This window comes from Mesoplodon bidens (assembly GCF_964165515.1).
Source record: "Mesoplodon bidens genome assembly, chromosome: 17".
Lineage (NCBI taxonomy): Eukaryota > Metazoa > Chordata > Mammalia > Artiodactyla > Ziphiidae > Mesoplodon > Mesoplodon bidens.
Genome location: NC_138174.1, coordinates 69,043,523 through 69,067,895, shown reverse-complemented (window position 1 = coordinate 69,067,895; position 24,373 = coordinate 69,043,523). Strand labels below are relative to the sequence as shown.

The 24,373-nt window shown below is 40.6% G+C and overlaps 1 protein-coding gene and 1 pseudogene across 3 annotated transcripts in view; one reads left to right on the top strand and one right to left on the bottom strand.

Annotated features, from left to right (window-relative positions):
• Positions 1-24,373, top strand: part of FGF14 (fibroblast growth factor 14) — a gene marked incomplete at its 5' end in the record, with an annotated part of 580,960 nt that overhangs the window by 11,298 nt on the left and 545,289 nt on the right. The window lies entirely within an intron of this gene.
• Positions 4,516-5,241, bottom strand: LOC308604878 (small ribosomal subunit protein eS6-like; annotated as a pseudogene). The gene has a single exon. The product of its transcript is annotated as a small ribosomal subunit protein eS6-like (transcript).

Here is a 24,373-nt window from a genome sequence, read left to right as displayed (position 1 = left end):
CTTGGGTAGCAATGAATGTAGTTGTAATTAAAATGCCTTTTTCCCCCTGTAACATTCTGTCGTCTGCACAACTACAGTGGATCACTGAAGTGTGTGGTAGCTAGCCTCTTCTGTAATGCTGCCTCTTACTTAGATAACCTGTAGTTTGGGACGGATTGTGATCTCTATTCTTTCCCCTTCCTGTGTGGAGCACGTGGCATACTACTGTCGTATGTGAAAAAAGAAGAAATGTGAACATAAGAAGGCTCAAAGACTAAAACATTTGTAAGGTTTCTGTTTTTTTCTTACACAGCCACTTATTTCAGAGTCTGAGACTCATATTTTTTGGTTGTGTTTCTGTTGTACCCCAGGTGTTATTGCTTGTAAGCAAAGAAAGGGCTCTGTTTGCTAGGAGGCCTGAGTCACTTTCCGAGTTAAACACTCAGCAGTTACCATCATTTGCCGCAACATGTTCTTAATTATTTTTTCTTTTACATTTAAACTTTCCACTCATATTCCAATTAAGTGACATAAAATTCCTCATACATCAGATCTATAATAATAGATATAAAATACTGGAAATATTTTTTAATAGAATGGATACTAAATGTTAGAAATATTTTAATGGTACTGTAACAAATTAAAAAATAAATAATTTTGAAAAAGAAATTTAGGGGATCATGATTGTTTATTGTTTATTTTATCTTTCCTCATTATATTTCCTTTTAAAATCTTGGGAATCATCTTAAAGAACACAGTGCTCAGGTGGTTCTGGTCCATCTGTGGCACACGTGCCTTTTCACGGGGACGTGAACCCCTGACGTGCGCACTGAAGGTGGGAGTGTGGCCTGATCTGCAGAGCTGTGGAGTCCCGCTACTCTGTTTTCCGTCCCTGAGGACTGCCCCCTTTGTCCCGCTCTCCTTGTATTTGTACTGTCATACTCGAGATGTTGTCCTTTCACCTCTTCCCTTTAGTTGTGTCTTTCGAAAGGTTTGTCATCAATTTAACTCTGCAGGCAAGGCTGGGATTAGTATTCAGTTGGCTTTTCAACTTTTACATGTATTACATTAGGGGAAAAAGGCAAAAAAATGCTAACAATACAGTTGTCAGACAGTAAATGAGACACATCTGTCTGAACTAGAGACACCCGAAGTAGCATTTATTTGACTTAATTTTTTTCTTTCTGTGCTTCAAATAACATGTTAAAAAAACTGTGATGTGGATCTCTTGCTTTAATAGGTTATATAATTAAATTATTTGGGGATATTATTATAATTATTCTACCTTATAGTCCCACTAATGAATGCCTTTAAACTTACTAGATTTTAAAAGACTTATTGCTCTTCTACTTGAAGAGAAATATCCTGGATTATTCTGAATCCTGTATTAGTATTTATGCTCTAAGTAATAATAAAAAACTAGCTTTATAGGATGTTTTCTATGTACTAGATACTTTATCTATATTACCTAATTTAGTCCTCAAAAACCATATGTCGGAACTTTTCTTATATTTATCTGAAAAAGGATGATGCCCAGGCATGAAGAGGTTAAGGAATTTGCCTGATGGCACCCAGCCAGTGGTTGGAACCCAAGCAGTCTTTCTCCAGAGACATCCTCTTAAATTCCTGTATTGCAGCTACTGCCCTAAAGACTGTGTTCAAAGCGTATATGTGAAAGTGGCTGGTGGTGTGTCAGTGTTTCTGTGAATCATTATATCCTGAAACTAAAGGGGAATGCAACATATTCAGTGTTTGCAACATGTTCAGATATTTAGAATTTGTAATGCTTTTTTATTGAGCATAATTTACATACATTAAAATGCACAGCTCTTAACTGTAGAGTTTGATGTCTTTTGACTATTGTGTGTATCCTTGTGCCAGACTCCCCATTTAAGATATAGAATATTCTCATCACCCAGAAACCTCATTCTCAGTTCGATTCAGTTCCCACCCGTGCCTTCTGTGAAAGGCAGCCACCGTTCCGCTCTCTGACTTTACCTTAGCCTGTACTAGAGCCTCAGATCATCAGATCCTGGAGTCCTCATGCCCTTGAGTTTGCTCCTTTCACTCCACACGTTGTTGTTTTTGAGATCCACCTGTACCATCGCACGTGAGATGTGTAGGCTTCCATGCGGTAACTTCTGTTTTCTTTTGTAAACTAGAAACTCCTAATTGAACACACCCACTTTTAGTTAACATCCAAAAGTTGCCCGAAACTACAAAGGGTTCGCAAGCCGACCCGGCCCAGTTACAGAGATGCTGGCTGAGGACGGAGACTCCTGGGTCAGAGATGAAGGACTGGATCACTCAGGGCACAACAGGCGCCACATTCTTGTTTCCCTTGTCCTAACATCTCCCAGGGGCAGTGCTGAGTAGCCGAGGTGGCTGCCTGCACACAGTGGATTTGTGTCACAGCTGAGGACCTCTGAGTTTAGGAAATCCCCCTTCTTTTAAGAAACATCTTTCAAAACTGCCCAACCTTTGCCCAGCAGGGAGCCATGGTCTTTATTATCCTGGGGTCGGCGGGGGGTGGCGGTGGAAATCGCCCTCTAACCTGGAAGCACTATCTTTAGAGCGCAAGGTTGTCTGCAATGCAGATATCCTCGTGAAGACAGTCTGAGTCAAAAGCTCTTAGGAGATAGAGCAGAAATCCCATGGATAAGTTGTTCCTGAAGTCTGTTTCTGCACAGCAACCTTTTCTTCCCTTTCTGGTTTCTTCAGGACTGCCATTCTTGTTCCAAAGATGCACTTAACAGAGAGAAAAACTTATTTGGAAATTATCTAGAAAATGATCCTGAGGTTTTGAGAAGACAGACAATATACAATCTATACACTAAATCTATTAGTATTTATTAAATAACTATTTGTGCTAAGTTCCATGTTAGTTACTGGGAGAGATTTAAAACATTCCATAAGGATTTGGTCTCTGGCCCCAAAGTACTTAAGCTCAGTGTACAGAGAACACCAGTCATGAGAGAGTCTTGAACGATGGACGGCCACAGGGCGTCTGTAGGAGGCCCATCAAAGATGAGCAGGGAAGAAAGGGAAATCTTGTCGGGAAGTGTGACCTGAGCTGACTTTTGAAAGCGTGTTGCATTTGGCAGGAGAGAGAAGTATATTCTTGGCAACGGGAGCACCGTGAGTGAGTTAAAGGCTGAAAGGTTCGTGGTTGGGGATTGGGGGGATGTTAATGGAATCTTATGTCGGGGGATGAGAGGAATCCTAATTCGGAATCCAAAAGCCTGGCAGAGGAGTTAGACTGGATGTGGTAAAAATCAGTGAACTAGAGAATGTTTCTGGAGTGGGAAGACGGAACAACTTTGTTTGTAGCACCTAAGGTACTTGGGGCAGCAGTTAATTTCCCAGTAAGATGATGTTTTCTAGTGAAACATCGCTGGACTGAACATGTCACAGGCTATTTTGCTACAGGGAAATTGCCAGCAATTTGAACCACAATTTCTTACATGAGAATCCTGATAAACTGCTCTGGCCTAGCAGCAGATCTATGTTTGAGTAACCCTTGATGACCGTTGCTTAGTGGAGAGATGCATTAAGGAACAATTTGCTAAAAGCACAACTTTTGGAAATGGATTTTGATTTTCTACTCCTTTCTGTTATAAAATTTGAATTGTGTTTTAGAGGGTCAATATCTATTTCTCGGTTATCTTAACGCTTAAGAATGCCACACAACTTATAAAATAATATTTTAAGGAATATCACTTGTTAAAACAAGAGCACTAATTCAATTCTCAATGGCCATTTAAACTTTACAAATACATAACTAGTAATGCTTTATAAGCAGCAGTTTCAATTTTTTTGATTTAGAACTGGGATCCTTGTTAGAGACCCTAGTTTATAAGTTTATAAAATGCACATTTATAGGGTCACAAAGCTTAATTCATACAAGTAAGGGAAGGGATTCATTTTAGGTGGCGATAACAGTTGTAGACACCCTGTGCTGGGAGCAAATTAGCGGCATAAACCTGAATTCTGTCATTTCAGTGGATAGTGAATGAGTGATTTAACAATTTTTTTGGGGGTGCCAATTAGTGTAAAGGCAATAGACAGCTGCACGATTCAAAAGGTCTGAATGATACAGAGTTAAGTAAAGGGTCTGAATGTTGTTGCATTAACATAGTTTTGAATAAAAAATTAAAATGTGCATCTAAAGATGCCACAGTCCAAGTTGTGTCATACGGATTGCCACAGCTATACATACACTTGCTTACTCAGTGTCTTGGTGGCTGCTAATATTTGTGAGAACCTTCAGGAAAGGAAATTAGGGTCATTCAACTCACTCAGTGCATCATAATCTTACTCTCTTATTTTTATTACTCAAAGCAGGAGGACTTACCTCTGTGAATCTTGGTAACAGTTTTTTGCCTAACTATGCTTTTGCTTTCTCTGTTACAATTTTAACATAAGACGGATCTTTGACCCTTTCTTTCTTGTATTCTTTTAAATTTATAATTGGTAGAAATACTTTTAAATATTATTGTATATGTATATATTTTTCGTGATGTCTGATCTTATTTATTTGTTACTCTTAGAACATCTCATGTTTGACTGGACTCAGACTTAGAAGTAGAAGCTCTCAGAGAGGACAGCCTCTGTCTCTTGGCAAAATCTGTTCCTGGCGTTTTTCTTTGACCTCCTTCATTCTCTTGGCCAAAAGTTTAGCATATTCTGCAGCCTCTTCTTTATTTTTCTTAGTACGCTGTTTCTTCAGAGCAATACGCCAGCGTTTGCGTTGCAGAACACGTGGAGTAACAAGACGCTGAATCTTGGGTGCTTTGGTCCTAGGTTTCTTATGTTCTTTGTTTAGGGGCTTTCTCACAACATACTGGCGGACATCATCTCCTTTAGAGAGACTGAAAACTTTGTGGATTCTGCTAGCTCTTTTGGGCCCCAGGCGACGAGGCACAGTAGTATCCGTGAGGCCAGGAATATCCTTCTCCCCTTTTTTTACGATGACCAAATTGAGAATGCTCAGATTGGCCTCCACAAGGCAACCCTGTACAGATTTGCACTTTCTTTCTCCAGTCCTCCTTGGTCTGTAACAGGAATGCCCCTTACTCAGTAGCAGGTGGACTCATCCATGGGTCAAGACACCCTGCTTCATGGGGAAACCCTGTTTGTCATTTCCCCCACTGATCTGGACCACATAACCCTTCCGTTCTTCACCCAGAGCATCAGCAGCAACTTCTGTGGCCACATACACTTCTCATAAAAGGTACGAATAAAGGTTTCTCCTTCATTCATGTCAACATACACCTCCCATTCATTACACAGAAACGTCACTCATTTTCCAGTTACTTGAACTGAAAAACACCCTAGGGTCCATGTGTGTAGGTTATCACCGGCATAATTTTCTATACCAAAAATAATGAAATCATAGTAAATGAGAATAAGGAAACCTACCACAAATACATCCTTACTTTAAAGGTCATGGCCCAGCCCCGGTGCAGCCTCATGGGCCGTAATGAGCACTAGCAACTGATACGGTTCAGTGTGTCTGTGATGGTGTCTGCTTCTGAGGCCACCACTTAGTGCGCTGCATCTCTTGGAACAGTGCTCCAGCTACCTGACCACATCAACCAATGCTAAGTGTAACTAGCACCATCCTTGTTAGAGGTCAGCTCCAACATGAGGAAACCATAGCCCAGGCAGAGGCCTTACGTGTGGCAGGTTCATGAGTTAGAACTAACCCTAGGTACACGTTCTACTGTTGTCCCTCTGGGCACAGCAGGGGCCTAGATACAGTCCAAGGAAGGAAGTCTCTTCCTCTGTGTTAAGCACTGAGCCCCACGGGGTCTATCAGGGAAACCTTTCTGCTGTGTCAGTTCCTTTTATCAAGTGATGTAAAACTTGGGAACTAGTCTCAATAAATGCCATTAGATTTATAAAAAAGGAATAAAATTAGATGCTGAGATCTGCAGCATAGGATGGAATGGCTGAACAGTAAGGTATGTCTACTTCCTGTATCAGGCTTCTTAGCCAGGCACCTTGGCATTGGACATTATGGATTGGTACAGTCTAACTAGCACTTTAAACTTCTCTCAGATAAGCAGGCCATTTAGGTAACTTAGAAGTTAGTTTTGTTACCTCCAAATATATGGTATCTTAGTCTTTCTAGGGGGAGTAGAGGGGATTTGGAAGGTTAGATGAAGGTGGAAGAGTTGCTGGGGATGGTCGGTCCTGGAGCTAAGGAAGCAATATTGATAGAGATGGACGGAATAAACTCATCCACCCTCCTTCCCCTTTTCTCTCCCATTTCGTTTTCCCTTTGCCACTGCCAATTATGTCAGGAGATTCTGCTTGTTGGACCACATGAGGGACGGATTTGGGCTGGAGTATTCCAAATAGAATGAAGAGTCCATAGCTGTCCTTAGATAGCATTTCATGATAAATGGGGTACATTTTCTTTTTAACATCTTTATTGGAGTATAATTGCTTTACAATGGTGTGTTAGTTTCTGCTTTATAACAAAGTGAATCAACTATACATATACATATGTCCCAATATCTCTTCCCTCTGGCATCTCCCTCCCTCCCACCCTCCCTATCCCACCCCTCTAGGTGGTCACAAAGCACCGAGCTGATCTCCCTGTGCTATGTGGCTGCTTCCCTCTAGCTATCTATTTTACATTTGGTAGTGTATATATGTCCATGCCACTCTCTCACTTCGTCCCAGCTTCCCCTTCCCCCTCCCCATGTCCTCACATCCATTCCTTAGTAGGTCTGCGTCTTTATTCCCATCCTGCCCCTAGGTTCTTCATGACCACTTTTTTTTTTAGATTCAATATATATGTGTTAGCATACGGTATTTGTTTTTGTCTTTCTGACTTACCTCACTCTGTATGACAGACTCTATGGGTACATTTTTAAGTTGAAAAATACAGTGAAGGTAGCAACAACTGTAAAATAGGTTATGACTGGAAATTGGTTTATTTTCCCACAAAACCGACTAGCAATACCCTTGGGGTCTTTGTTCATTTTTTGTACTTTTAAATTTGTTTACTTGGCTCTCAATGGGCATACTTATCTCGTTTTTTTTGTAAATTTATTTATTTTTAATTTTTGGCTGCATTGGGTCTTCGTTGCTGCGCGTGGGCTTTCTCTAGTTGCAGCGAGCGGGGGCTCCTCTTCGTTGTGGTGCGCGGGCTTCTCTTTGCAGTGGCTTCTCTTGTTGCAGAACACGGGCTCGAGGTGCGCGGGCTTCAGTAGTTGTGGTGCATGGGCTCAGTAGTTGTGGCTTGTGGGCTCTAGAGCGCCAGCTCAGTACTTTCGGCACTCGGGCTTAGTTGCCCCGTGGCATGTGGGATCTTCCCAGACCAGGGCTTGAACCCGTGTGCCCTGCATGGGCAGGTGGATTCTTAACCACTGTGCCACCAGGGAAGTCCCTGGGTATATTTATTTAATGAATAATGCCTACTTTTACTGTAGTTTAGCCTATAAGCACTTAAAAAAATTAATACCCTTATAAAACTTGTAAGCACTTTAAGGAAATTAATACCGTTGTGAAAATAAAACACTATTTATAGATATAGGGAATGAGCAATTTTTATATATTTATCTCTGATTAAAATATTGCTCTGACTCTTCTTACCTATGTTTATCTATGTTCAAAGCATGGGCATTTCATTAATATACTGACAATATGATACTATATTTATATATAATTTGTTTGCTTCGCTTTAATGTTAATGCCATGAAGCTCAGAATTCACTGTGAGATATACATTTTACTTTTATTGATATTTAAATTTACTCTAGTTCACCTCTTAAATATCTCATGCAAAACCTAAACATTCCTTGATATGAGTGTCATCTAAAGTTGTAAGAGAACAGCCCCTCCTGTTATATCTTACTGTGCTTTGTTAAAAAAAAAATCACCCTATTCTCCAGTAAAGTCCTGTCACTGTAAATGTGCAGAGGCTTTCCTACAGCAGGTGGACATTCTCAAGGCCAATCATACGTGGAAAGGTTCAGACATGAACTTGAACCCTAAAAGTGGGAGTTAACTGTATAGGAAAAGAAACTTCATGCTCTCTGTAATACTTCTCTTGGGTTTGGATATTAGGTTGCTAGATGTAATTAGGCATTTTTGGCAGGTTGGATGCTGAGTAGGGAGGCATCCATGTACTGAACTCGAAGCTGAAAACAGGTAAACTGTATGCTAGATTATCCAGTTCCATGATATTCTGTGTTGATTTCCTTTGTGTGATATCCAAATATTTAATTACCTTACATTTAAGTATTGCAGCCCTGCCTTGGCTGTGCACTAGAGAATTACGAGAAGGGTCCTTCACCTTTACTTGAACCAGAGTATTAAACTCAGAGCAGTGCCAATATTCCCTCTCTTGTAGCCGTCCTTAGTGAGATACCCAAAGGGGAGATGCAGCTCAGGAGACATGGCTAAGGCTCTAAAAGGCCTGGCTTGAAAACTTTGGAAGATCTCGGTTTTATTATCTTAAGGGATATAATACATTTTTCCTTCAAAGCTAAATTTCTTGTTTTCTGATATCAAAAACTGTTTTATTTTTAATTACATTGCCAGGGAAGAGTGCAGTTATGAGATGATTTTTACTTCACCTTCCTAACTTGTTTATTTGGACCCCCAAACTTTAAGAACAGGTGGAATTGTTAACAGCATGTTAGCATGCTGGCGTTCTTTTGCCTTAATCTATATGCACATTTAACATCCAGAAACATAGTAAATTTTTGCCCATTGAATTCTCTGTGCATGTGTGTGTGTGTGCATATGCATATGTGTGTATATATCTCCACATTATGTAGGTGTACATGTGATATACAAATGAATCAAACATAGGCATAGCTCTTGGCTACTTCCTTATTCTCTGGTGTGAAAGATACTTCCAGATGCCTCGTGGGTTTGCTGAATGAATGCGTTCAGAATAAGTTTGATTTACTTGAAAATAATATTTTTCTTAATGTCCTGAATTTAGATATCTCCAACCTAAACTGAGTAGAGCCATGAGTACAAATAACCACTTTAATAGAGGTTTTTGATGATATTATTATAGTGTTAAAAAATGAAACATTTAAAAATCTGGATTTTGATTTGCACAGGTATTTCCCTTTAATAGGAAGCATAGAAAAACCTCAGTTTTTTACGTCTTCCTCCATATTATAGAAGGATCTTCTGGTACAAGTCCAAGTCAGATGATTTTATTTTCTTTTGGCGTGTGTTGGCCAAGGTGTCCTCAGCCCTAGTGATTGAGATGGCTAGTTCTGTGACCCTGTCTGAAGACCACTCAGGGCCTCTGTGTTCTTAGTGTCTTCCTTTGACAACTACTGTTAGATAGGTGTATATTTTAAAACTAATTTTGGTTGCTGTTATGTATTTTTTTTACTGACAAGGACAGCAGTGTATGTGCGAACTTTGGAGTTAGATAAAGATTGGAACTGTGGCTGTAATTTCTCTGTACCTCAGAGTTGTTTTTGTTTGTTAGCTTACTTTTGTTTTTGGTAGTAGAGGGAGAATACTTCCCTTATGTGTTTGTAGTGACTAAAAGAGAATAGATAAATAAAGCACCTAACAAAATACCTACCACATGGGCATGTATGTATTTATCAGTTCCTTCCACCCCATTTCCTTTGCAGAAACAATTTTAGTTTCTTTCCTACATTTTCCAGTGGCTGACCTATGCTAAAATTATTAATTTTTGTTAATTAATATAATATTTTAAAGTTTTACCTATAGTTAATACTATAGGATACGTAAATGAATTCTTAAAAAGTGTCCAAGTAAAGGTTGAACGAAGACAGATTTAGAGGCCCAGTAGGATCCATGTTCTTGCCGAGCCTCCTTTTGTACTTTATGGGCCTAACCAGGTCTTTACTCACAAGCCTTCAGGGCCTAAAGGAGCCTGGAACATTTTGTGTTTTGCCCAGAGTGGGACTCGCTGCAAACAGACAGTTTTGGAGTTCATATATTTTTCGTGAGCTAAAGAACATTGTCAAATATCTGTGATGGGGCTTCCCTGGTGGCGCAGTGGTTGAGAGTCTGCCTGCTGATGCAGGGGACACAGGTTCATGCCCCGGTCCGGGAAGATCCCACATGCCATGGAGCGGCTGGGCCCGTGAGCCATGGCCACTGAGCCTGCGCGTCCGGAGCCTGTGCTCCACAACAGGAGAGGCCACAACAGTGAGAGGCCCGCGTACCGCAAAAAACAAACAAAAAAATATCTGTGATAGAATATTTCAGTATCTGCCTTTCCTCTGTATCTTACAGAGTTGAGTCTTAGTCATCTGTATATACCAAAATGAGCATTTTAAAATACTTTATATGCTTTTCTAATATGTATAGTTTATTTTTTATTGTTATCTTCCTTAATTGCTTATACCTAACAATAATTACCTCAAAAATTTTGAGGTAAATTTTATGGGTTGTTCCCATTCTCTGAGGCTTTTTACCTTAGTTATAAATGAATGAAACATATTTTAAAGCAACCTTTCCTATCATTGTTCTGCTAAGAGTCACTGCCCAACTTTTTTTTTTAACTTCTTTGGATTTAAGAATCTCATTTGTAGTTTTGAACTCTTTGTTTTGCTCCTGAGCCTTCATCTCATTTCACTACCCATCTCCCCACCATTGTGTACTTAAGTCTTAGTTTTGCTACTGGGCATGCTGCTTACGCCCTGAAAACTATAAATAGCTTATCCTGCCAAGTTTGTATTATCTGTGAAAATTGTAGCCCCTTTCTTTGTTCCTACCTGACTACTTTAGGCTCTGTCATTCATTTATTTTCTTTAGGAGTAAAAATAACCTAATATTTAAAGTCTAGCTTGAATTTGCCTCTTTCAGGGGCCTTGTAGGAAACGCTCTGCTTGTAAATGAGAATCCCGTCCTGGTTGGGAGCGAGGGTGGACCCCATGAGCACACTCCCCACTTCAGGACTCAGGTGACGGGGTCTGTTTCTAAGACCTGGAGCCACTGGGCTTGTGATGGCTACTTATTACTTGGGAGTGACAACAAAAAACAGACTTCTCTTTTTCTTGGGCATACCACTGGACAACACAAAATTTCAACGTGCTGGGAAAATACAGCTTAGAGAACCTAGCAGGTGAAAATGACCTGATTCAAAATGTCAATCAACTACTAATTATTCAACTGGTTTCCTACTGAATATTTAATATGATACCAGGAGCAATGAAGTTTCACTGAAAGTTACTTTGTGCTTCCTTTAGTATTTACTTACTTTATTTATTTAGAATTATATAGTAATGGGAGTTCTTTCCGGAAGAGGCTGTGCAGGAGGAAAATACATCTTCAAGAGCACTGTAGACTGTAGGCAGTTGTAGCTACTCCTCAGAAGAGAGGCCTGGGCCACATAAAGACATGCTGGCGTCATCAGTGTGGGGCCGGTAACTGAAAACTTAGGAATGAATGAAGGACAGAGGAGAGAAGGCGGGAAAGGAGAAGACAGCCTAGAACCGGGTGCTGACAGACTCCAGTGCTGCATAAAGTAAGAAGCCAGCCAGGCATGTTTATTGACCGCAGAACCAGCTGACTTATTGCTTAGAATTCGAAAATCAATGTGAAAAATGGACTCTAGATACTACAGCTTCTGAATTAATAGTTTTTTTCTTTTCCGTAGGGTTTGAACTCAATAAAGAAAGAGGATTCATTAGGGCACACTGTTGCTTTGGTTACGATTTTTTGTTTTATGTGTATAGTTTTTAATCTGTTGTTGATATTTTTAAGGAGCAAGAGTGAAAAAAGAAGGCAGAGGGCTTTTATTTTTATTTATTTATTTATTTTTTGCGGTACACGGGCCTCTCACTGCTGTGGTCTCTGCTGTTGCGGAGCACAGGCTCCGGACGCGCAGGCTCAGCGGCCATGGCTCACGGGCCCAGCCGCTCCGCAGCATGTGGGATCTTCCCGGACCGGGGCATGAACCCGCGTCCTCTGCATCGGTAGGCGGACTCCCAACCACTGTGCCACCAGGGAAGCCCTGAGGTTGGCTTTTTTTAAACTAAGAAGTGGTTATCTTGTATGGAAAGGAATTCAGGTGAATATTTTTCATTACTGGAATTTGGAGGACACAGTCTTAAAATAGAAACTACAGTTTATACTTCCAAATATAGCTTCCCATATAAACAGTCTTATCATCTGAAGGTCGGGTCTTTAATTTGCTTCATTTAGAAGGTAGATTTTATATGATAGATTTAACTTAATTTTTAAAAATTGATAAAACCTTGCTTAGTCTTCTACATCATTTTCATTAAAGAATTATAATTCGTGTCAAAGAGCTGACTTTCCAGTCATTAGTATACTCCGAAGTCTTATCCCTTTAGCTAAAACATTTTATTATCTGTATTGCACTGTCTGCCGGCTCTGAGTTGATCACAGCTGTGATTGGTACCCTGTGCTGGAATTAAGGATACGGAACACAGCTTCCTCCTGGCTCCTGCTGGAGCATCTGCCTCTAGGTTGATCCTGGGTCTAGCGGTGAAGATTAACCAAAACCACATGTGGATGTGGATTTCATTTGGGCGGTGTGGTAGCAGAGGTATTATTTTTTATCAGAGTGAGTGACCTTTCCTAGCATTCTCTGCATTTCCAGTTCTGCTGGGTATGGTCAGCTGAAATGACTGGCCAGTAGTTATGATATATTTATTTAGTCCAAGTCTTCCTTTAACTACAGCTCTGGTACGTTGTTCTCCCTGTCTAAACTCTCGTGTGTGGAAGTTTAGTTTTCTGCAGTAGAATTCAGCAAATGTCTGTTAATTGACATTCTCTCATATCTCAAGTGTTTTTTATACTGTGGGGTCAGCATGTTTCACTAGCTAGCTGGCTATTTTTTGCAATTGTTTCAAGTTACTGGGAATTTAAACTGCATAAACTACCAATAGATCTGTGTTACTTTAGAAGATTTCACTTTAGCCCCTGATTTAAAAAACCTCTAGAAGGTTTTGCATAACAAAATCCCTTTCAGTAAATGTTTAGGGAGGTGAAGGAGTCTGACACACCTGCTTGTTGATATACCTAAAGTCTGACCTACAGCTTTAAAGTTTTAGTTTGATATTTATTCTCCTTCAATAAAATACATAAGGTATGGATTTTGCACTGATAAGAAAATACTTCTGCCTGCATTACCCCTCCTTCACAACTGGACATAATCTCTTAAATGAACTATCGTGCACTTAAACTTCAAACATACTTATCTTATTTTTGTATTACAGCCATTTGTGTCTATTAAATTGTAAATTCCAGTAAGATCTGAGACTCCAGTGAGATCAGTAGCTCATTATTTAATGTTCAGTACCTAGAGGGGTGTCGTGCGGATAGTAGATCCTCAGAAGATACTTAATAATTGGCTTGATTGAATTATTCATTTTTAATATCTCTTCAATGTGTAATCTAGAGAAGATAGGATACTCTAAGGAGGAGTGTAAATAATTGTAGCGCCCTCTTTGTGTTTGGAAACTACACCCAGGAAACAGTATTACTGAAGCAGTTTATTCCGAATTTGCACATCCAAAGAAACTTCGGGTCTAATCTAGTACTATGTTGTAGCATGGGTCATGCTGCAGTCAGACTTAGACTGTCAGGGTTGGAAGGGTCCTGATATGTCACCTGTCTCAACCTTCCATCCAGTGCTTGAGTTCCTTCTGTAGCAGGGGGGTCAACCTTGGCCACCTATTTGAATGACTTGAGGAGCTTCAAAAACCCAGTGTTCAAGTTTCGCCTCAGTCCAGTTTTATAAGCATCTCCATGGGCGGGACCTGGGCATCAGTCTTTCTAAAAACTCCTTAGGTCAGGGGTCCGCAGGCCCCGGGGAACCGGGCCGCATGGCAGGAGGTGAGCGGCGGGAAAGCGGGGCGAGCTAGCCAAGCTCCATCTGCCCCTCCCCCTCGCTCTCATCACTGCCTGAGCTGTCTCCACCCCCCCACCCCGTCCATGGGAAAATTGCCTTCCCCAAAACTGGTCCCCGGTGCCAAAAAGGTTGGGGACCGCTGCCGTAGGTGATTCCAGCGTGCGGCAGTCAAGGTTCAGAGCCATTGTTCTATAAAATCTCTACCAAATGTTTTCCCAGTCTGATTGAACTCCTCTGGAGATGAGCACCTCACTACCAAACTTAGTCTTATGTTTATTCCATTTATTCAAATAGTGACTTAATTATGAGTGTTTAAATTATATACGAGTTAAATTACGTAACGTAAATCAAGCTTCCCAATTTAATACTCAACTATTGATAAACAGCACTGAAGAGAGAGTGACATTTGAATTATCTTCTTTGAAGTAGTACTGCAGCACTTCTGAATGACTTCCAAAAGGCTGATCATAAAAATCACTTCAATCATTTTCAAATTTTACTTTAGCAGTAATCAAGTTACTTGGTGTGACTCAGATGAACATTCTGCTCTGTCTTGGAGTATCATGATCATTTCAATTTCTTGTACCTGGGGAAACAGAGAAGAAATGGACAGATTATTTTTGTATTTACCTGCCCATACCCGTTAGGTAGACCCTTTTGGAAATGTACTAGCTTCTTAGGAGAGTCATATGCCATCTAGGAAACTTCAAATATACTGAAAGGGGAATGGCGAGGGTTTGGTTTTGTAAAGCTCTTTGATTTTAGAGAAGAATTTTTAGAGAAGGCTGTATGTGACCACACATAGTTACATACACACCTGCATTCTTGCTTAGGGACTTATCTATCCTGAGACCACTTACCCGTATATCAACTCATTTGAGTGCTTTTGCATTTCCTTTAATCCTTTAGAAGGATCTAGGTACTAAAAGTCAGTATACAGCATCATTATTAAATACTCAACTAGTTGTGAGTCAGACAAACCTGGATTTGAGTTTCATCCCTATCTCCTCACTGTTCAGCCTAGGGCAAAAATTATTATTTAATCTCAGTTTATTTGTAAAATAGAGATACTGACACATATCTGGTAGGGATGTTGTGAGGATTAGTATTCATAATGCCTATAAAATCTCATAATAGCCCCTGGGTTATAGGAGATGCTCATTAACTTAAATTTTTTTGTACCACTTGTTGAGGAATGATTGACATGTAAAAGAACCGTACATATTTAATGTATACAGTTGATGAGTTTGTAGACAGTTGTATACAACCGTACATGTTTAATGTATACATATTTAATGGTGTTATCACCGCCCTCAAGGCCACAGACACACCCACTACTTCCCAAAGCCTCCTCTCATCCGTATTATTATTAAGTATTGTTATTGGCAGGAACACCTAACATAAAGTATATCTTCTTAGAAAATTTTAAGTATATAGCAGAGCATTGCTAGCTATAGGCATGTGCTGCACAGTAGGTTTCCAGAACTTATTTATATTGCGTAACTGGGACTTTGTGCACTTTGACATCTACCTCCCTGTTTCCACCTCTCCTCAGTCCCTGGCCATCACCATTCTATTCTCTGCTCCTATGGGTTTGACTTTTTTAGCTTCCACATATAAGTATGATCATACAGTATTTATCTTTCTTTGTCTGGCTTATTTCATTTAGCCTAATGTCTTCCAGGTCCATGCATGTTGTCACAAATGGCAGGATTTCCTACTGTTTAAAGGCTGAATGATATTCCATTGGATATATTTTCTTTATCAATTCATCCATTGTTGGACATTTAGATTGTTTCCATATCTTGGCTATTGTGAATAATGCTGCATTAACCATGGGAGTACAGATATTTCTTCGAAATATTGATTTTAGTTCCTTTGGATAAATACCCAGAAGTAGGATTGTTGGATCATAGGGTAGTTCTATTTTTAATTCGTTGAGGAACCTCCATACTGTTTTCCATAATGGTCGTATCAATTTACATCCCCACCAATTGTGTTACTGGGGTTCCCTTTTCTCCATATTCTCACCAACATTTGTTACCTTTTGTTTTTTTATAGTTGCCATCCTAACAGGTGTGAGGTGGGGTTTCATTGTGGTTTTGATCTGCATTTTGATGGTCAATGAGGTTGAGCACCTTTTCATATACCTGTTGGCCTTTTGTTTATCATCAGTATTCCTGGGCAGATTACAATAGTTGTAAAATAAGATCTTTTAAGACAGTAGCAGGACAAAATTCCAAGGTTAGTTCTGTAAAGAACATCATATTTTCTTTCCTTTATAAAAAAAAAAAACTTACCCTCAGACATAGTCTTGGACTGTGCCTTCACCAAACTGACTTTCCTGTTGAGAGCCCTAATGCTCATAGCACATGGGTGAGGATGGGTCTCTTTAAGGCCATACATACAGCCTAGGAGATGGTTGAGGTCCTTAGTTTGCTCTGGGTTACCAGGAAAGCTAGTCTTTAAGATGGCGCTCTTTGGTCATCTAAGGCCCTGCTAGCATCAATTTATTGCTAGTCTTCTTGTCTGCTACGTGTAGAGTTGTCAAATAAAGTAAAGGACACCTGTTTAAATGTGAATTTCAGATAAATAAGTAAATAAATATTTTAAGTATGCCTCAAATTGGGACAGATTTAAACTAAGAAAAAAATCATTATTTATCTGAAATTCAAATGTAACTGGGCATCCTGTAGGTTTCTTATTTGTAATTTTTTCCCTAAATTGGGCAATCCTACCTATATGCTATGTAAGAATATTTTGGATTAGATGCTAGGCAGGTTTTATCCTGGAGTAAAATGGTAGTATTTCCAAATGAAGTGGAGGGAAATGCTGCTTATATAAGTGAAAATCTGGATTATAGCATTAAGATGGCTTCATTTGTTGAAATATTATAATTGTTACAGGTTGAAACTAATAAGTAAAATTAGACAATGATGATGCAGATAGAAGAATGTCTGTTTCTCTAATCCCAAGAATTTAAATTAATTCTGAATCTAAGTTTCTTCCAACTTGATACTTACAGCATATTAAAGAGCATGTGTGATACGGGCTTCCGTGGTGGTCCAGTGGTTAAGACTCCACAGTTCCATTGCAGGGGGCACGAGTTCAACCCCTGTTTGGGGAAGTCCCGCATGCCGCGAGGTGAGGCCAAAAAAAAAAAAAAAGAGCATGTGTGATAGTATAAGTGTATCCTATTTTAATAAAGTCTGAAGTTACAAAGGGTTAAAGTATGATTATTCATGCTTCTGAATAATTCCTTACTCAAGTGCATTTAAAACATGTTATGTACAAACATTTTATTTACATATATTTTAATGTAGCATTTCCTATTCACCCCAGAACATATTGAATTGTCCCTTCTGTAAACTTTTAAAGCACTTACTTTGATATTCATTCATTCATTCATTCTTTTTAACATTACTAAGCATCTTCTGAAATGTGCCCAGAATTGTGTTTGGTGCTGGGGATGTAAAAATAAGACAGAATAGCTGCCCACGTGGCGCTCACAGTATAGCTGTGGAAGGAGAAGGGTAATATTGATATTATCATGAAGTGTGACAAGTGTTATAACAATGAACAAATTGCTTCTAGATCCACGAAAAGTAGCTTGGTGGAGTTTCACCGAATAGTTTGCATGGAAACTGGGTTTTCAAGGATGAATAAAAGTTTGCTGGAGAAGAGACTTAAGGCCATTCTGGGAGAGAGAGAGAGAATGAAAAACGCTCCAATACCCCAGCCTATGAAAGAAGCTGGCAGAACTGGTTGACTGTAAGAAGATGCAGGGAGGGAGCGCTCTGGAAGCAGTAGACGCTGTGGAACTGGCGTTTAGGTTTAAGGACGGCAAGATGAGCCCATGAAGAGTGTTTTATATCCGGTTATACGTTTTGATTTTATTGTCTAGTCAGTGGGGAATTACCCAAAGTTTTAAGTCAGTGAGACCGAACTGTTTGTGTCTCAGGAATATACCTGAAATATAGAAAGACAGGTGGCCAGTTGTCATTGCAATAGTTGATGGGCGATAACACGATCACATGGGAATAGAGTAGTTGTAGCAGGAGCTTAGAGATCTTGGGCAGGAAACATTGCTAAGAATTACTAGGATTTGAACAATTTTTCTGGCTGGTTTTGTTTTTGTTTTTGTGTTTTTGGTATGGGGCAGAAGTTTTGAGTATAAAATATAGGGTAAAGTCACGCACGTGCGTGTGTGTGCGCACGCGCGTGTGTGTGTGATCTCCCCAAGGCCTTAAGGTCATTAGAGGCAGGGCCCCTCTCCTAACACTTCTGTTTGGTACCCACAACACATCAAACAATGCTCAAAAAATTCTTGTTACATTTGAACAAGAAACACAAAATGTATAAGATGGGGCACATTTGTATATCTGTACTTTCTTATTATTTTGATAAATCTATTGGGTATTACAGGAATAACCCTGGATGCATAGTGGAAAATTCATTCTTCACCCGCTTTCATTAAATAAAATAATCCAGTATCTGATAACATAATGATCTCATTAAAATTACTCTTTGTATTTAATAATGTCTTTGTCTTATAATTGTTACCATTTACTTTAAATGTAATTGTCTCTAATCCTTTTAAGTTTTGATGTCTCAATAGAATTGTTCATTTCACAGTTAAAGAATTCTGCTAGGGAAGTCTGAGACAGACCAAATCATGAACTTTGAATTCATAGTTGTAGTTTTGTGCCTCAAAGCTTAAGACATAAATCCTGAGACCAAGAAGCAGCAAGCAGTGATGCGAATAGAAAGGCTTCCGTGTTCCAAGAAGTGTATTACTTTATACACAGAACAATAATGTGCTATTTAAATATTATTACATATGAATTCTTTATTTTTCTGGGTAATTTTTTTTACTTTGCTGACATCTAACGCTATTTGATTGTAAGTGTAGGTTCACATGGGTGCATCAAGGGAAGCGCACCAGTTGAGGAGGTCCTGAGTGAGGTTCTCAGACACCCAGACTCTAAGGTGGCAACGCTTAACCTCGAACAGGTAAAGAGCCACCTGGCCACAGAGTAGGGAGACCGTGTGACCTTGTGACATCCTGTCTGATAACGTCTGCAGCAAGGTACTGTGTCACCATGACTCAGCACCACTCCCACATTGATTCCGCAGCACAGGGAACACACAGAAGAGCAGAGCTGGCCTGTCAGATGGCGGTTAGTTTGAGACACTGCGCCTGCATTCTCAACAGTGCATCTCTCACGTCCCTGTATCTCTGACGACAGCGTGAGAAAGCAGAATGCATCTGGGCAGTTTCTGTTCTAGCTTCTGAGGAGGGGAGGGCGTGCAGCAGGGGACATGCTGTGCTCCTTTCTCTGTGCTGCGGTGCCCTGGTGGCCACCCCCCGGGGCCTCTCCGTGAAGGACAGTGATAGGAGAACACCGAGGTGTCCGGAGCCTCCATGTGGCTGAAAAGCCACATGCCACTGACACCAGCACTCCAGGGTCAGGCTGTGTGACAGATGGGCCAGTGGTCCCATGGCTTAGGTTGCAGAGACATGTGTGGTTAGTTTGTCAGTGAGGAGACAGATGAGTTGACTAGTCTGTTGATCGAGAGCTCACAGTATACATCCTTGGTGAAATCTCTGTGGAACAAGGCCTGTGAAATGGTGCGATGACTGTTGTCCCACAAATGGCTGGATTCTCTTAAAGAAAAGAATTCTCCTTATCGGCTCTTCCTCCTATTCATTTAGGTCTGGAGGATCCAATTATACTTTAGCTTTTTCTGTTATTGAGTTCAGAGATGAGACAGGTCAAGTCACTTCTTACATAGTTCTTTTGTGGGGACAAAAGCCCTGAAAGGTGGCATTTGTGGGCCTTTAATATCAGCATTAAAAAGCAAGTGAACAGCATTTTCTTTACGTGTAAGGAAACTGGCTAATGTAGAGTAATTCTGAAATTGAGTCATTGCATTATTGTCAGGACTGGTAAATCTTTTAAACTATTCTCATTTCTGTCATGCATTTTATGTCTTAAGTAGAACAGGATATTTTTGCTGGAACTATCAAGTAAACTCAGTGTATTAGCTTCCCAGGGACTCTGAAGCTTTGAATACAGAGGAAGAGGAGTTCCGACGAGAGGAAAAACATCTTCTGAATCACCTCTGATCAGAATTCAGAGACAAAAAGGGGAAAAACTATGTTTATTACCTTATTTGTATGTGGTAAAATTTTCATGTATTTTATTTCTTTTAATTTTGAAAGCTATTGTATGAGGTGCACACACACACACACACACATATATATGGGTTTTTTTTGCTAATGAGGAAACAGGCTCAGAGTGGAGGAGCTGGTTTAAAACACCTGCCATGTGTTAGATGGTGTGTTAGGAGCTGAACATGTGTTCTCTCATTTAACCCTCAAAATCAGTTTCATTCTTTTAGGTATGTGAATTAGATTTGGCTAGATTATACTGTGGTATCAAACAGACCCCAAATATCAGTGGCCTAATAATGTAAAGGTTTATTTCTCTTTCTTTCTTTTTTTTTTTTTTTTTTCGGTACACGGGCCTCTCGCTGTTGTGGCCTCTCCTGTTGCGGAGCACAGGCTTCGGACGCGCAGGCTCAGCGGCCATGGCTCACGGGCCCAGCCGCTCCGCGGCATATGGGATCTTCCCGGACCGGGGCATGAACCCTTGATCCCCTCATCAGCAGGCGGACTCTCAACCACTGCGCCACCAGGGAAGCCCCAATGTAAAGGTTTATTTTTTGCTCACACCAAATTGACTATGGTGCCAGGTGACTTTCCAGGGCGACTCCTCCTTGCAGCTACTTGGCAGTTGAGGCCGGGGGAGAAGCACCATCACCCTGCAGTTGCACTGCCCAGGTCGAGGGGCTGCCCTGTGGCTGTGGCAGGGAAAAAGCAACAGAAAACACACTCATGGGGGTTTCACACATTACTTTCCCTCATCGCCCATTGGCCGGAGCTGGTCACATGGTCTCAGCTCCCTGTAGAAGGATGGGAAGTGTAAGGAAGCAGGTGGGGAGTGGTGACCATCACCACATCTGCCACTGAAGACAGTGGCGGAAGACTGACGTTCAGAGAAATCAGAGCCTGTTCCCCATTTACACGCTTAGTAATTGGTAGACTTAGTTCTTGAAACTAGGTCTCTCTGGATCCAAGAAACCCTTCCATGCCCTCTACCCTCACCCCACCCCACGCTCTGAATATTTTGGTGGTTGAAAGTTATGTGTGGGTCTGTGGTAGCCAACCTCCAAGATGGCCCTGGTGAGCCTTGCCTCCTGCGTTCATGCCCTCGTGTGGTTTCCTCCCTCGGTGAATAGGGCTGACCTGTGCAATGAGTACACTACTGCAGAAGTGACGCAGTATGGCCTGAGACTAGATCACAAAAGACAGTGGTCTCCTGCTGGCTCTCTCTTGGATCACTTACTCTGGGGAAAGCCAGCCACTGTGATGTGAGGGCAACTAACGCAGCTCTGTGGAGCTCCCACGTGGCCAGGAACTGAGGCTTCCTGCCGACACCCAGAACCAACTGACCAGCCATGAGAGTGGCCCATCTGAGAGTGGATGCATCAGCGAGTCAGCCTTCTGGTGACTGAGCCCAGGCCAGCACCTGGATGGCAACACCGTGAGAGATCCCAAGCTAGAACCACCCCGCTAAGTTGCTCCCAGGTAATTCCTGACCCACAGAAGCTGTGTGAGATGGTGAATGCTTACAGCTGTTTCAAGTTGATAAGTTTTGGGGTGATTTGGTACGTAGCAATAGGTAACAATACAGACCCTTTTGGTTACTTCCTTTCATTGTGTTTTTTCCTCAACTCCGGATTCTTCCTGCTTCTGACCATGAGTTTTAAAAGTAGCTGAATTACAAAGTGGTTCATTTCACAGTGATTGTCACACAGTAGTATGTAAGGAAATTGTAGTTGAATAAGTCTTATTCAATCTAGTAGTTCTAAGCAAATTTGTTGTAAAGATCTGTAGTAAAAAATGATGTACTGTGCTAGTTCAGAAGAGAATTTTTGCAATCTGTTTTCCAACAAATATGTGTTTTTCTGCTTTAAGATATTATCTGTTTGAGATTATTTTATATTTTAAATCACTTTGTGAAGTTTGGAGAAAGAACAAGCCAGGACGTTTTTATGAACACTTTATTGTAGGGAGGAGGACGGGTTATAGAAGTAACTGCTGGCTTCTTGGCAGGGAGGAGTGTTTTCAGTGTTTTGGTCGGTGCTGTGTTGCCTGGGCAGAAGGAGGGTAGAATTGATAAAAAACAGAATCTTGCAGAGTGGAGGGCAGACAGCCATGTGTGAAGCTTAGTATTACTGGCACCACTGATGAACCAAAATGTTCGCCAAATCCACACGTGGATCACAGACTTAATTATGTCCTGGATGCCATGGCTCGTCATTTTCATGTGATTCTGTATTGTTGATACTTAGATTATTAATCAAGGAACGTGTGATATTTAGAAATATAAGTATTTTCAGAAATATTATAATCTGGAACCCCAGTATGACATGTACTGATATCATGTACCTCTATGTGTTTTAATCACTCATGTTTTACTCTTGAATGTTGTACAGTCTTTCAGAAATGGTCTTTAAGCTGGGGGTCCCATCACTTCCCAGGGTACCAGGAGAGAGAAGGTTGATATGAGTCAGCTCTTGCCAGAGTCTGTGAAGCCCCGTAAGGCAACAGGATGGTATACTGTTCTATTTAACATCTTCCTAATATCTGTTTCAAAATCTTTGTTCTATTGGATGAGAAGAAATTTTCTTAACGAAAGCCTCTTCATTGGCTATTCATGCCCATTTCTCTCCACGCCCCCTGCCCGCCCATCAGCAAATTCTCTCTTTCTCTCCTCTAAATTTTCTATCTTGACTTGCTTTGTGCCAGTGCAGAAGTGATTAGAGAGAACATCATTTAGATCAAACAAGGCATTCTTTTTGGAAACATGATTATCTCATAGCAGCATAGCAAAGGCAGAGAGATCAATGAATATACATTACATTCACATATGAAATTTTGTATGTTTACATACACAACCATAGATATAGACATTATATATGTATACTTATGTTTATTTATTCATATGTAACAACACATATGTATAACAGCTGGGAAGCAGAGATTGGGGTTCAGGCATAAGGACCTGAACAAGGTGAGTGAGCTGATGAGAGATGCATTGAAGGAACATCTAATAGATGTTAGGAAACACACAAAAACAAAGACTCAAAGATAACTCCAAGGTTTCTAATTAAAAGACATACTTTAACCTATGTAGGGATATATAAGTACAAAATTTTGACATACATAGCAGTTTTTATTGATAGAACCCAAAGAGGTAGCTATGGCAGGAATTATCATCATTTTGTGAATGAGAAAACAGCGGCTCAAAGAATTTTAATTGACTTGCTTAAAGTCTTACAGTGAATAAGGAACAACACTGGAAGTTGAATCTGGGGGTTCTGTCTTCAGATCTACTTAGATCTCTCTATTTCCAGAGATTCCTCAATCCAGGGTCCATGCGTGGTTCTCTGGGGATCCATAAAGTGCTAAAATGTCATGTGTACTTGAGTGTATGTCTGAATTTTCTTGGTTGGAGGGCTCAGACTTCGAGATTTTCAAATTGGTCATGACTCAACAGAACTTAAGAACTTTGATTCTCCTTGGTTACTGTCTGACCCACGTGACCAAAAGGATGATGAAGTAGGAGGGGCAGTCCTGCCTAATGACTCAATCATGGAAAAGTGCATTCCCAGGATGGAGGCACCTCGTGGTGAGAAGAATCCTGAGTGTGGAACGAAGAGAAAAGAGCAAGACTGTTGAATTCAGTGAATTTTTAAAGGAAAACTTTTACTTGGGACTGAGCTGGCTCTGGATCCCAGTTAGGAAAACAGGTCAGACTTAAGAGCTTAGGTCTCATAGATTTTGTGACTAGGCGAAGGACTTGCGACTCACCTGTATATGCATGGGGTTTCCAGTCCCTTCTGGGGTTCCTCCTACAGACAGTAGATTTCGCAGTCTGCTGCGGGCTGGTGACCACCCACAGAGGAATTGAACGGGGAAGTTTGGGGAGACTGTGGTTTCTGACCCCCATCAGCTTGCTGCTGTGGATGGTTCCAGTGAGGGAGGTGGGTGCCTTTTGTTGAAAACAAGCTTAGACTTTGTTATCAAGGGCCTTTCTCTGCCATTTTTATCGTCTAACCTCCAATAGATCTGTTTATACTCTGTAAGTGAAATATTGTTAGGCTTAAATGGCACTGTATAAAAATGTCCATTGAGAAGTTCTTTGGTTGCCACAATTCTTTTTTTTTTTTTCCCCCTCAGCAGTAGTAAACAGGAAACATTCTTAAGCATGAGACAGTGAAGAACTAAAGTGGTGAGGCTGGAATCTGAACCTGCGTGAACCAATGTAGCCTACAGAAGAATGCTTTGGTCGGAGTTACTGTGAACATGCTAGCAACTTCCTAATGTTGAATTGAGTCCACCATGAGCTTTTGGCCTGTTATAAAAACTTTGAAACCATAAGAACAAATTGACATGAAAGTAGTGTCAGGGTAAATC